General features: G+C 38.0%; 1 long non-coding RNA gene across 1 annotated transcript in view; it reads right to left on the bottom strand.

The window, feature by feature from the left end:
* The window catches only part of LOC308192196, a 56,134-nt gene that overhangs the window by 41,194 nt on the left and 389 nt on the right, over positions 1–14,551 (bottom strand). The gene's annotated exons all lie outside the window — the stretch shown is intronic.

The following is a 14,551-nucleotide window of genomic DNA, read 5'->3' as shown; positions in this document are numbered from 1 at the left end:
CATCCATATAGTCTAACATCATTGTATCATCCCTATTTGGGATCTGATCCAATATCCATTAGCTGGTAGAGACACTTGGACAGCTGGAGGGAGCTCTGCAGTACAGAAATTTGTCTCTGAATAATTGACCACCAAATCCATTTCACCTTCTCCCTAAATGTCCTCCCACAGCTCTCTGGAGGATGACTAGTCCCGTCACATGTGATGCTATGTTTCCCAGATATCAGTCTCACTAGACGATATTTTGCAGTTTTGTGTTCTCTTAGACAAAATCCTACAACTAATGACATGAGGAATACAAAAGTTTTTTGTAGTTTCATGTCTACATCCTACAAACACTGAGTCCGGGATTTGGAGATTTTTTCCAAATCTCCACATTTAAAAAATAAAAATAAAAACTCTTTTTTTACATTCTGTGACTTCCAAATTTTTATGTCAGATGATTAAGCACCATCAGAGGTATTCCCAGCCTACATTGTTACAGAAGTAGATAACCATCAGAAAGCATTGGGCTAAGCCCAACTAGGAAAATAGAAGGAAATATGATAAATTTCATATATATATCGATATATAACTGACATCTGAATTGAAATAATTTCTACTTGAAGGAGACTTACGTTGCGGGTACTTTTAATAACACTGCATACAGCATGTGACACCGCAAAATACAAAAGTCTTCCTGATGCTTTGGAAAAGCAATGAGAATTTAAATGAGATAAAAACCAGACATCTTTTAATCCTTCTTCAAGCTTCATCCCTTCTTTTCTTCTTGTTCACAACATGATTCAGAGGGGCTGATCCTCACCTGATATAAAACAGTCAGTCCAGTTTTATCAAAGTCAAAGGAGCTGCACTTACACCAAAGGAAAGTCTGGCATGGTGTATCTAAACTACAGATAGAACATGAACTGTGACTAATTGTAAATGTTGTAGCTGTTTCCTTCCTACGCACAGTTGTGTCTTTACCTGAATATCATTCTGCTTTTTATTATTAGGCTCAAATAGGACATCAAAGGTTATTTTTTTGTTTAAATCTGCATGGAAAAATGGCTCTCATTTCCATACGACTCTCTAGACTTCTCCTTCTTACTTTAATTTGCTTCTGAAGACTTCAAAACATCTTATTGTCCGAAGTAGAAGAAACATCTGTTGAAGTCATACATAGTTTATTGGCTGGAATCAGTGATAAAAGACAGCATAGAGACTCACCAAAACATTTCATTGCTATCAACTTAAAACAAAAAATATTACAAAAAGAAAGCTTTTTTTTTTTTTTTTAATAAAAGAAACATGGGGAAAATTTTGCAAGCCAAATAGACAAGAAAAACTGTGACTTTAATTCATCAAACCTCACATGACTGGATTTTGTATCCCAGCCAGCCAAGGCCTGACTGCTCTACAAAAAATGCTTTTTAATTAGCCCAGAAAGAGAAACAATTTATGAACAATGGTATTTCTCTCCACAGGATTTCCTGTTCAGAGGAATTACTTTTCACACTAGAATTGGTTTTCGCTCTTTCTACCTACTTATCTGTTTTACCATTTGCCTAATGCTGTCTGATATTAATTGCTACTCCATTTTTTATTTTTATCTTATTTTTAGCAGAAAAAAGCTGAGAAAGGCCCCAACATCAATCTCAGGTCTATCCTATCCCTATTTTCTTTCTTTCATAGGAATTTACTAAGAAAGTATATGCAGTGAATACAGTCACTAGCACATTTTTTCCCTTTTTGTTAGTCTTCTCCAAAGCAGCTTCTCTCTGCATAGGCACAGAGAACATCAGAGACAGAAGACTATCTATCAGGCTTACTTAAACCTGTCTATCTTATCAGTGTGGCAATGCATGGGAAAATGATTCAGATAAAGCCACTAGTAATGAGTAATAATTGCAATGGGGTATTTCTGAAACTTCATTTTCCAAGTTACACTTCACAGGTGGGAGCAAGGATGACTGCACCATCAGAAGGGACTGACACTTAGCAAGAGCAGTCCCACTCAGATATTCTGGCAATTTGTTATGTTTGTCTATTCAACTGACTCCTACTTATGGGCCTTTAAGCAAGTTCTAATTATAGTACTTTTGCTCAATTATTCTTTACTCTTCTGTATTCAGATATTCCATTTCCTTTTTAATGCTACCTTACCTACTTTTTGCTATATGCATTTAACTCACAACCCAGAACATTAAAACCCGCCCAATTTCTCATTATTTCTTTTCCTCTTGCAGTTTCTCTTTACTTTCTACTATCTTCCTTACCCTTTTGTACAATCCTATGTGATTTTTCCCCCTTACCTGTTTCCTACTTTTTGTCCTTTCCTATTAGCATTATATATTCCAATTTATTTTTCTTTATGTTCATTTTTGTCTAGTTTCTTTTATTCTCCTTTTTCTTTTACGTCTTTTTTGCTGAGGCTCTCCATTGTATCTTACTCTCAATTTTACCTCACAAATTGGCATTAGACAGTGTGGAATAAGGCAACAAATGAAATGAAGCCTGCTGGTCAAAGAATCTGGTTGTTTCTCATGTACTTCTTTTCCACATTTTCATCCAGTTTTCTCCATTTTATTCCTCATTGTTCTTCACACTTTCCCAATAGCATCACTTGTTTTTGCTTGAGGTAAGCACTGTTTATTCAACAAAAAGTGTTTTGCTTCTGCATATACAATTGTGAAAAAGGCACGACTTTTAACTGTGGGTGATAGGCTCTGCCTTTTTGTGCCAGATTTCTTAATTCCAAGGTTCAGAGGTTTATGACTTGTTTCTTGCAGTTCCAGATTTGCGGTCAGGATGCCCCAGCAATCAGTTGGAAGGATCTATGGCTTCCTTAAATATTTTTGTATTTTGCCATTTCAGATAACTCTGTAACATCTATGTCAAAAGATAGATATTTTAATAAGCACACAGTGGCCATGAAGATCTGCTTCATAACCTTTTTTTTTCTGAGGCAGGTAAATATTCTTTCTCCTTCAAGGAAGCTGCAGAACTTCAGAAGGATATGAAGTATATTAGGCTAAATCAATGACTCAGAGCAGAATTTTCACAAAGTACAGTTTAACAAGGTAAGAAGTAATATGCTATAGATACCTGCAAAGTAAAAAGCATAATCTGTAGCAAACAGTCATTACTACTTTTTCCTGCTCAGAAATGTTTGTTTCTGAGCTTGGCTGCTTCTAGACATGCTACAAACAGCTGAGAGCTTCTCTACTTCTATACTTGGGCTCCAAATCTCCTCTCACAGCTGTGAAAAAAAAAAAAAAAAAAAAAAAAAAGTCTTACGGTACTACTGATTTATGCATAACGAGATTATATTCCTCTGCAAAGATGCACACTGTAGTTAGTGGGTCTTAGGTTTCAAGATGCTTACGAATACTCACAGATTACTTGATGAGAAGAAGGTAAGGAGGTACTATCAATACTTGTGGAGTTAGAAAGTGAAATTATTAAAATAACATTTTTTTCTTGTTTAGAAAAACACTAAAGCTTTGCATAATAAGCAGTATGCCATATTTTCCAGTGTTACATTTTGCTGAATTTCTATAGATGAACTACCTAGAGGTGTAGTAACTAAACTGAACAGCCACACAGTCTTGTTTCTTTAACTTTAGTCTTGTATATTACAGGTACCTTAGAATACAGACATACTATGATTATGTCCATTATGGTTGTTAACAAGCATATAATGAGGAACACCAAATAGATTGTGTCAGCATTCAAAAGGTAATCCAAAGCAACCCACCCACTTGCTGCTGCAATGGAAAGTCATATTTTTGCTGAAGAAGCCAAATCCAGAAGGCACTGGGCAAATGTAACAGTAATGGGAGAAGTTGTTACAAAATACCAATATATAATTAAATGTCACCTTAAAAAAAAAAAAAAAATAATATATATATATATATATCCTATATAAAATGGAGAGGGAGTCTTAGACACTTCTTTTGGATGGCATGGCCACAACAATTCCTTTTGTACTAAATAATCTTTTCATTAAAAAAAAATATGAAGGAGTCCTGTGCTATGCGATATGTCTTATGGTGGTGCTTTATCTGGTCTCCAGGTGGGTCTTGAACATTGCTTGCTGCTCAGATCTTGTAGGCACAGACACTGTGCTTAAGCAACTGAACAACTGTTCAGTTGTACCCCATGGTATGAACCTACATCATCACTATCAGGGAAGCTTAGACACCCAGCTCACATGCATACGCATAAATATTGACACATTTAGTTTAGGCTATTGTAGTGGGTGTACATGGCAAGGTTCTGGTAGTGGAGGTGGCTTCTGTGAGAAGAGCCCAGAAGCTGCCCCATGTTAGATAAGGGCGTTTCAGCTGGCTCCAAAGGGACCTGCCGCTGGCCAGAACTGAGTCAATAAGCAATGTTGTTTGCATCTCTGTGAGAGAAGATTTAAGAAACGGAAAAAAAATGCTGTACAACTGCAGCTGGGAGAGAGGAGTGACAAAATGTGAGAGAACCAGCCCTGCAACCCCCAAGGTCAGTGCAGAAGGAGGGCAGGAGGTGCTCCAGGCACGCAGCAGCAGTTCCCCTGCGGCCTGAGGAGAGGCCCCTGGTGGAGCAGGCTGTCCCCCTGCAGCCCACGGGTCCCACATGGAGCAGATCTCCACGCTGCAGCCCGTGGAGGAGCCCCCGGTGGAGCAGGTGGATGTGGCCTGGAGGAGGCTGCGGCCCATGGAGAGCCCCCGCAGGAGCAGGCCCCGGGCCGGAGCTGCAGCCCGTGGAGAGGAGCCCACGCAGGAGCAGGGGGTCTGGGGGGAGCTGCCGCCCGTGGGGGCCCCGTGCTGGAGCAGTTTGCTCCTGGGGGATGGACCCCGTGGTACGGAGCCGTGTGGGAGCAGTTCTTGAAGAGCTGCTGCCTGTGGGCAGCCCCCCCAGGCTCAGTTCGGGAAGGACGGCATCCCGTGGGAGGGACCCCACGGGGAGCAGGGGCAGGGAGGGACCGTGAGGGAGCAGCGGAGACAAAGCGTCAGGGACTGACCGTAGCCACCATTCCTCCGTTCTCCTGTGCCACTCAGGGGGAGTAGGTAGAAGAGGGTGTAGGGAGGTGGTTTTAGTTTTTCTTTGTTTCTCACTTCTCTAGCTTGTTAGTAATAGGTAATAAATTTCTTTAATCTCCCTATGCTGAATCTGTTTTGCCTGTGACAATAATTGTTGAATGATCTCCCTGTCCTTATCTCAACCTGTGAGCCCTTTTCGTCATATTTTCTCCCCCTTTCTCTTTGAGGAGGTGGAATGGGAGGGGTTATGGTGGACCTTGGCTGCCCAGCTGGATAAAACTACCACAGCTATGAATCTGAAATATGTTTCTGAATTTAAAGCTCAATTCTAACCCTCAAATGAAGGAGGATCAATGTCAGTAGTTTTGGTCAAGTAAGTGCCGCTGGTCTTCAGGGTCTGCAGCCCCTTTTTAGCTGGTAGGCTGGACTAATTCTTTGGTTATGCAAACCTAACATGTCAACCATCATTAAAAGGCATATTATTTTTATTACAGAATGATGGAAATGAACTCTCATGGAAGTTTCAGTGGGGTATACAGCCAATAATAGTAGAAAAAGTAAGATAAAAGTTCCAGAACTTTTGAACCATTCATCTAACAAGCTCCATACATATGTCAAACTATGATAAGAAGGCTGGCAGCTCATAATATGACAAGGCACTCTGTTATGTTTAGTTGCATCACAAAATTCTAGTTCAAAGAATAAATAGTAAGGGTTGTGTTTGATCCAGAGCTGGTTGCCAAAAGAAAGATTTGCTTATGCTACTCTTAAACTTAAGTCTCACCATATTTAAAATATTTAAATTATTTAACATTCATAAATTAGTGAGTCCATTGGGGTCAGAATTATGTCTTTGTTCATGAAGATTTATTGTCATTGTTTTCTTGATTACCAGTGGTTGCCTGCAGCAACTGAACTGTCAGAGCTAGAGTAGTCTATTTCTGTATTTAACCAAGCTAATAATTTCAGTGCCTTATACAATACTGTGCAAGAAATTACTAATATTTTTTTTTTTTCTGGTAACCACCAAAATCAAGGAAGTCATGGAATTATAGACTTTTCTATTATTTTTGGCTTCTCAATGGAAATTTTCTTCAAGCTCATATAGGTTACACTAATTAAGTAACAGAAACTTATCTACCTATGTGCCTTGATATTCATTGACCTCACAAGTAATCACTGCAATATTCAGAGCTGAGTAAATACAGGGCAATACAGGATACGTGCAATTCACTGAGTTCACCATCTCTGCTTTGGCCAGCCTAGATCAGCTTTAAAGACTGCCCTGAGCCAATTGTTCACATTATCAGGATTATTTACTTTCTGGTAATGTCAAAGAGATCTATGTGTGGACTGAAACCCCATTATGGCAGGCACTCTGCCTCCTTTCTTTTAATAACTGATTTCTGTAGCAGTGCTACCAGACTTCAAAGGCAAGATCATCTAATTTTTCTTGTAAAATAGGCCAAAGTCTACCCAGAGAGTGCAAAAACATGTGTAAAATTGGATACAAACTGACAGGGTCTTCAGATGTACTGTAGGTAGTGAAAGAACTCTGAAAACATGAAATACGTGACTGAGACTGGAGCTTGTAAAATTGCTGTGATTTTGCCAACATAACCTTCTCCTACAGAGTTGGAAACATGCAAGAAATTTAAACATTACAGAACAAAGCTATGTTAAAATGAACCAAGAAATTTAGGATTTTATGCACTGTATGGTGAATTATATTTTTAGGATCAATCTAATTGATAAATTTCCAAGATTATACAATAAAGGGTTCCTACTTAATTTGAGTACTTAATTATCCAGTGTAGTGGGTTGACCCTGGCCAGCAGCCACACACCCACCCACTTGCTCACTCACATCTCCCATGGGATGGGGAAAAAGTAAAAGGAAGGCGAGAAGACTTGTGGACTGAGATAATGACAGTTTAATAGGGAAAGAAAAAGCTGCACGCACAGGCAAAGCAAAATAAGGAATTCACTATTTCCCATTGGTGGGCAGATGTCCAACCACTACCTAGGAAGCAGGGCTTCAGCACATGTGTAATAATTACTTGGGAAGACAAACACCTTAACTCCAAATGTCCTCCTTTCCTATTTGTTTCTCCAAGCTTTTTACCGCTGAGCATGATGTCAGGTGGCATGGGACATCCCTTAGGTCAGATCTCCTGGCTGTGTCCCCCCCACCCTCCTGCCTGCCCCAGCTTACTTACTGGGGGAGGTATGGAGAGGAAGAAAGCCTTGAGCTGGGCAAGCACTAGTCAACAACAGCCAAACTACTGTTGCGTTATCAACACTGTTTCAGCCACAAATCCGAAGCACAGCACCACATGGGCTGCTGTGGTGGAAGTTCACTCCGTCCCAGCCAGACCCAGTAGAGCCAAGAGAAGTTAGCATTTTTCTGAGTGGCTGGATAATAAATAAAGAACAAAGACTAATTCAATGATAACTGGTAGCTGATGTGTGAAGGATATCATCATCGTGTAATAACACAGAACTGGCAATTATTCCTGTTCTGTGGGAAGAAGGGAAGGAGGATGTCACACAAAGATGGCAATTAGAAGGAGCCTGTTAAGCATTTTCTTGAGAATGTTGCAATATGAATAATACATGAAAATTCTTCCTTCTTATAAAGATAAATTACCAAGACAGAAAGTCAGGCAAGTTGTTTCAGTGTTCTTTCAGTTTTGAGCAGGTTCCATATACCTAGTGATATTTCTGTGAATCTCACCACTTTTCACACTGTTTTAGGAGAGAAAGTGATGATTTTCTTTACATTAGTATTTCCCAGATATCCAACCACAAGTGAGCTCACTTGGCCACTTGTGCAAGTGGAAGTGGGTTTTCAAGACTGGGAGTGGCATTTTATGCAAAAACGTTTTGGAATCTTCCTTTGGTTTGGAATCCATTCAGGTGCCACAGAGGACAAATATTTTGCCATTAAAAACAAAAACAACAACAGCAAACAGGGCAAAAATCTTTTCTTTGATGCTTGTACCTCAAATCATTCTCTTCAAGAACTCGGCTTGCCCTATCGTTAATACAGATTAAGTTTGGTCACTGTTTTGGATTTCTTGCTATACACAAGAAGTTTTCTCACTATTTTTTTTGCAAACTCTTCCAAGAATTAATCTGGCAGAGTGCTGACCATTCTGGCCTGATCCAGAAAGACACTTAAGCCTGTCTTTAAGCACCAGAGTAGTTCTAACCAGATTGAGCTCATAATACTATTGTTTTACAAGATGGTGAAATATCTGTTTACTCATTAAAGTCTGAATATTAAGATTCAAGATTGCTCGTTATATCCATTACAGATGTTTTCTCCTCATAAATGACAATCAAAATTTCATTTGTTTGATGTTTATATCTTTGTTCAGTTCTCTACTCTATTGGATAACTCGCAGTGAAAAATTCCAGGCTCTTCTTGAACAATTTATTGTTCTTTTCTCTTTCTTCATTATTATTAATGGGAAATTCCAAACTTTGCAGATAAGATTTATATAGTCTTTCAAATGGGTCAGAACAAGGGAATATCAGAAATGTTTAAAAAGCCTGTTTTGCAAGTTATGGCTTTATTAAAAAAAAAAAAAAAAAGTGCTTCAATTGCTTTAAAAAGCATAAAATTGCCAAAACCTCTGAGACTGATGCACCACAAAGGAATCCATCCTGCAATCATTTATGTGCCCAATTAATTTTAAGCACATGGGTAGCACCACATTTTATAATTTCATTAACGACCTAGATAAAAGAAGACAGAATATGGTTATTATGCTTTCAGATGACACCATGAGAGGATGAGAAATAGCAGTGTCATATTGAAAAAAAAAAAAAAAAGCTTTATATACTGCATAATAATAGCTTTATTTCAGTTTTTAAATGGATTTTTCTACTTTTAGTTTTAAATGCAATTATGCAATTAAATTGGGGACCATATTAATCACAGTTACCTTTACATCCTTAGTCTCTGTCAGAATTAAAGTCTGTAGGGTCTTGAGTGATACTAGACATTCAAGGGATGATATCGATTAAGTTTTTCCTAATTTTGCAAGACTCTTCTGACTATTTCTCTGAATTCAGGATTGTTATTTATTATTCATAACTTATCCTCTAGAAATTAAATGGCCATTTATTACTGAATAATACTGAAGACCATTTTTGTGTCGTATGCCATGAGTTTACACCTTTTGAGACTTCAGGTCTAGAAGAACAACCTGCGCAGCCCCATCCAACTACTTGTTGACACAAGCTGCATATCATAAATTACTTCCATAAACTTTTCAAAATCCATAACAGAAGGAGCAAGTTTATTTGCCCCAACTAACTGCAGCCTTGAAGGCTGCTCTGTATTTCTGACTCTTGCAAAAGCCATGAGTCTCTTTCTAATGCGTAACCTGAATTTAGTCATGACTTGTTTAAATCCAGTTGTCCTTTATTTTAATTAGCTTTCTTCTCTCCTTGCAGGTCACTCTCATGATACAGCTAAAGATAGAAAACATGCTTTTTTCTGAACAATCTTTTTAGATGTTCCTATAACTGATCACCGTCTCATCTTTTTGTCAGATTGTGCTCATTTTAGTTAAAAACATAAGTAGAGCTGCATAGCGTTCCAAGCAAGTTAACCATTTTCTTTCTTGTATGACTTCCAATTCTCCCTGCCCTATCAACACTTTTCAGTTTGGTGTCATCAGATTTTATTGGAAATTTCTTCCAAATGTTTATTCCATATCTATTGGAAAATTCTTCCATAGATTTCTTCTGTACTCTTTAATGTTTTTTGCATCAAAGAGTCTATTTAACCAAGTGGAAATTCAGTAAATCGTTTCTAGATCCTCAGGCTTTACTTTGTCTTCAGAAGGAACTGAGAATGGTGGTTTGTAGATACAAAACATTTTTGTACCATGTAAATCTGACAAATATCACTGCTCTTAACAAGCCATTAAACAGTCCAGCTTAGTTGCATGACACGACATTAGAACACATAGATGGAGTCTATCAGTACTACGGTATCCTCAGTGGCATTGTCCACTCTAGGTTTCTTCATCTTTTTCTACTCACTTTTTGGACAAGGTATGACATTTTTATAAGATTTTTCTCAAGATTTTGGCTGTGCCATTTTGAAAAGATATTTGTCTTTGAACAGAGTTACAAATAACTTATTAAGTTCAGTATCTAACAGTGTGCTGTACTGTTTACAGTACTAAAAGCTTACTATATTTATTAGCTCAAAAAGTTAATAAGGGGGAAAAGAAGGGAGTAAAAAACAGAGTAAAAAAGATGGATCCAGACTCTTCTCAGTGTCACTCTCATCTCACAAGATAAGAAGCATTAAGCAAGAAATTGAAATACAAGACATTCTATTAAAAAAAAAAAAAGAAAAGAGGGTGGTCAAACATGGGAACAGACTGCCCAGAAAACTTATGGAGTCTCCATCCTTGGAAGTATTCAAAATGCAGCTGGACACAAACCCTGTGCAACTGAACCTAACTGACGGTACTTTGAGCAGAGCCTCTGGACAAGGCAATCCCCAGAGGTCTCTGCCAACTTAGGCACTGAGCTGGTGATTCTGACTCTTCATTACTGATGTTGAAGCACTCAACTAGGATGTGGAAAACTGTCTGCCCAAAGCTGCAGCAATAGAACATTTAGTCAGCTTATAAATTAAAGCAGCTTTTGCAAAAGAGGTTGACAGGAAGCCCAATAGCAATGAGAAAAGAGCATCCTGCTGGGGTGTTAGCCGCTGCCCCTGGGACTATGTTTTATATTAGACAGCCTCTGGATAACATAAAACCAGTTTCTGTACTCCTTAGCAGCAAATAGTGAGTGAACTGCAAAGTCAAGCTTTCTCTGCCTCCTTTCCTCCCTGCCACTGTAACTTTCTCATTCATAGGTGCACAATGTTCTAGCCTCACCAGCAGAGGTAAGGTGTGGACCATCTTACTTCTTCCTTCTCGCTTAAGCTTCCAGAGAGCTTGGTGGTTAACATACTTTCTTAGACTACGAAATAACATTCCAGCGCCTTCAACTATACTGTTCGTTAGGCAAATAACTGCAACTTTGTACAAAAGAAATGGTCAGTACTCCACTGGTTGCATGGGGTCTTAAGATATTAAAATCTGAGTGCTGACTAAGGAAGTCTGCATTCAACCGTGACTAGATGTTTAATATCATGGCTAAGTGCTCTTGAGCTTTGTTCTGGGTGATAAATGCTTATAAATCAGGAGAGTTTTTAAAAATTATTCTTTACTTTCTTTATATATATATATATTCTTTATATATGCCACAGCAAAGAAACTAAAAGTTCAAGGATCAGTCATAAGTAAATAATATAAGAAATATATGTATATGCAATTATAGTTTTTGTCCTGTAAAGATAATCTTTGTTATGGAACAGTGAAAACAAACACAGACTCAAAACCACAAAAAATGTGAAAGAACAGGCAGAGAGGAAGAGATAACAAGAAAGATTAATGTAATCTGCAGTATATTAGTCTCCTATCTGATGCTCAACCTGAGAGTGTGCTCTGTAACTGTGACTCAGTTGATCTGATTGGAATAAATGGGTCAAAAAGTCAGTCTGTGGCAACCAGAAAGTGCAGTCATAACTGGTCTTGAGTATTCAACTTACTTAGATTGAGCAAGTCTTCTTATGTGCTTCCCATTTTTGGTAGAACACCTTAACATTGGATCATAAAATAGTTCTTAATAATAAAAAGGATATGATTTTGATCATATTTGCATCATGTGCTTAAGATCCTTCACAAACAAGAAAACAAAATAAAAATACTAATCAATTTCCCAGTATTTGTTTGGTAGGTATCACTAAAGTTCTAGCATAACATTTTACAGTACATATTTATCTTTTTTAGTTGTTAACTTTTTCTTACTCAAAAATATTTGTCAAAATGTGTCTGGCTAGAGTCACAAGACCAAGGGTATCATTTTTCAAAAGTGCAGTGCTGTACAGGCTGCCAGCTTATTTGGAAACAGCTCAAGAATCTCTAACACCGCACTGTGTAACAAAGACAAAACCCTTAACTTAAGAGTGCTCTGTCACCTTTGCAAATAGGACTCAAAACTCTCTTGGTTGGTACCACTAGAGCCTCTAGTGGATATTTTTTTATATTGCAAAACTTCAGCACAGATGCCAAATTCTGTGGCTGATGGATGTTATCGTACTGGAGAAACAGTGAAATCCCACAGCTGCCAGTGGAGCTGCCTCAGTCCTCATGGCATGCTACCCTGAGGACCACAAACGTTTTCTCTGTATGCAAAGCTGTTCACCACTCACTTAGAAGCAACCTTCCACGCTGTGCTCAGGTTTTGCAGAAAGGCTCTGTGCCTTTATCCGGAAACTGGAAGTGCTTTGATGAGAACAAAATGCATCTTTATTATAAATAGAAGGGGCTGGATTCAACTGGACATACAGAAGCTGCTGTAGTTTTAGGTGAAGTAGGATTTCTGTGTCTCACCAGTCAGCCTAATGTAGATGTCTCTAACATCCTACAGCACCTCAAATACCAATACATACAACATATTAGCCACTGAGCAGAGCCCTCATAACAGGATTCAGATGCAGACAGCTTACATGTCTACCATGTAAAGCAAGCTAGATGTTTAAGTTCCTATTACAGCCAGCGGAGATCTGCTGGAATCTTCCCAGGAAGCCAAGGAGCTCCCACAGACCTGTGTCACACCTGTGTGAGGTACCTCCAACGCCCAAAGGTGTCTCAAGTGGCAGAAGACGCTGAAGTGTGGACAAATGATCAAACTTCTTAATTTTGTTTACTTACCTAGATCATGTAGATACTCATACTGTAGGTATCTAAATCTAGATGCCAGCACCTGAATCTGCATCTGAATCCCATCAGGAGTGCTGACTTGGCAGCTCATCTAATGCTAAGCATTCATTTCCATAACTGGAAAGAAAGTATTTTCTGAGCCAGCAAATTAACCAGTATCTTGTTACAAAAATCTTAAAGGAAGTCAGTGTCAATAACACTAGATTTTTGCTAGATATCTACAACTAGACAATTAGAAGCTTTGCAAAATCCAGCTCCGCTTATCTATGCATTTTGGTCCTTCAGTGTATTAAGTGATGACATCAAATGACCTAGTAACTGAGAGTCTGCAAGTGTAGGACTCGAAAAAATCTTCGGCACTCTTCTGAATAAAATGAATTTAACAACAAAGTAAATGTACTAACTAGAACAGACAATTTTAGTGAAATACTTTGAATTCATAAACAAGAACATTGACATGATGATGACTGCACAGAACCATTACTATACAGTGCAATTACATGGAAAATGTTTTTGTGCATCCTAGTCTTTATATTAAACTGACATATTTTCTCTTATACTGATTTTACTTTTTTTTTAATTTAATAATGCTTTCTTACAACCCATTAAATTACCCCAGAAATTTTGTGGTCGCATTTGGAAGAATCCAAATTTGTTTTGCAAAATTGCTTTCATATTTTAAGAAAATAATTCCTTTAATTTAATGTGTTTTACAGTAATTCAGAATAAGAAGAAAATTGGGATTCTTCTCCACATGTCATCGGCTGGCCACATTTTCAGTTTTCAAAGCAGAAAATCTCTAACTGAGATCAAGAAATGACTGAGCACTTATAAATGACAAATAAAAGCTTGCAGAGAACTGAGAAGGCAGCCTACTGTTTTGGGGGGATTTTTCTTGTAGATTTCTCTGAGGATTTTTCATTTTGAAAGTTCATCACAGTGATTTTCAACAGTCTATCCATTGTGTTACACATCACAATTAGTAATTTAGAAAAATTAACAGTTTCTCTAAAACATATTATCAAAGAACAGGTATAACTCTTATTTACCAGAGGGATTTTTCTTTTTCTCCCACAAAATCAACTGATGCATATCCAAGCAACCCCTGGATAGAGCCTGCTGAAGATCTTTTGCACTTCATGTATAAGACTACTCAACTCAAATAATGTGTGCGATGCTGAACCTGAAAGGCATTAATGCCAGAAACAACAACTGCACTATATCAAGCCCAGGAAAAAGTAATGGGACTAGAAAGGGAGATTTTCCAAAAATCAGAGTTTTTATTTCATCTGTAATATTGTTGATAAATTGAAACGCTACCATGCAAAATCTCAGCACTTTTTTGGCCGGAAAGGCACTCACGCTAATATAATGAGTCTGGATTACAAAGGTTTGCCAAGCTTAGATCATGTATAGATTAATAATGATGTCTTTTAATGTCTTAATGATCTCTTAATGAAATACATTTATAATGCTATGATTTGGTGAGGACTCACTAACATTTCTCATATCAGAGCATGATGTTCAAAGCTAGGTTCTTAATAATAATTAACACATGTACCATACTTTTTCTCTTCAAAGTGCTCTAGGAACGTTAGCAATTAGTTAAAAACCCGTGTGCTGAGTGTATGCTATCTGTTTAGGCTCTCAGAGGCCCACAACAATCAAACTGGAGCTAGCCAGGAAAGTCCAAGCAGAAAATAGTAATTTCTTCTGTGTTCTGAAGAATTTTAGA

The sequence above is a fragment of the Anser brachyrhynchus genome, assembly GCF_964034855.1.
Source record: "Anser brachyrhynchus genome assembly, chromosome: 3".
Lineage (NCBI taxonomy): Eukaryota > Metazoa > Chordata > Aves > Anseriformes > Anatidae > Anser > Anser brachyrhynchus.
Note: the sequence above shows the minus strand (reverse complement) of the source record. Positions and strands in the feature narration are given on the sequence as shown.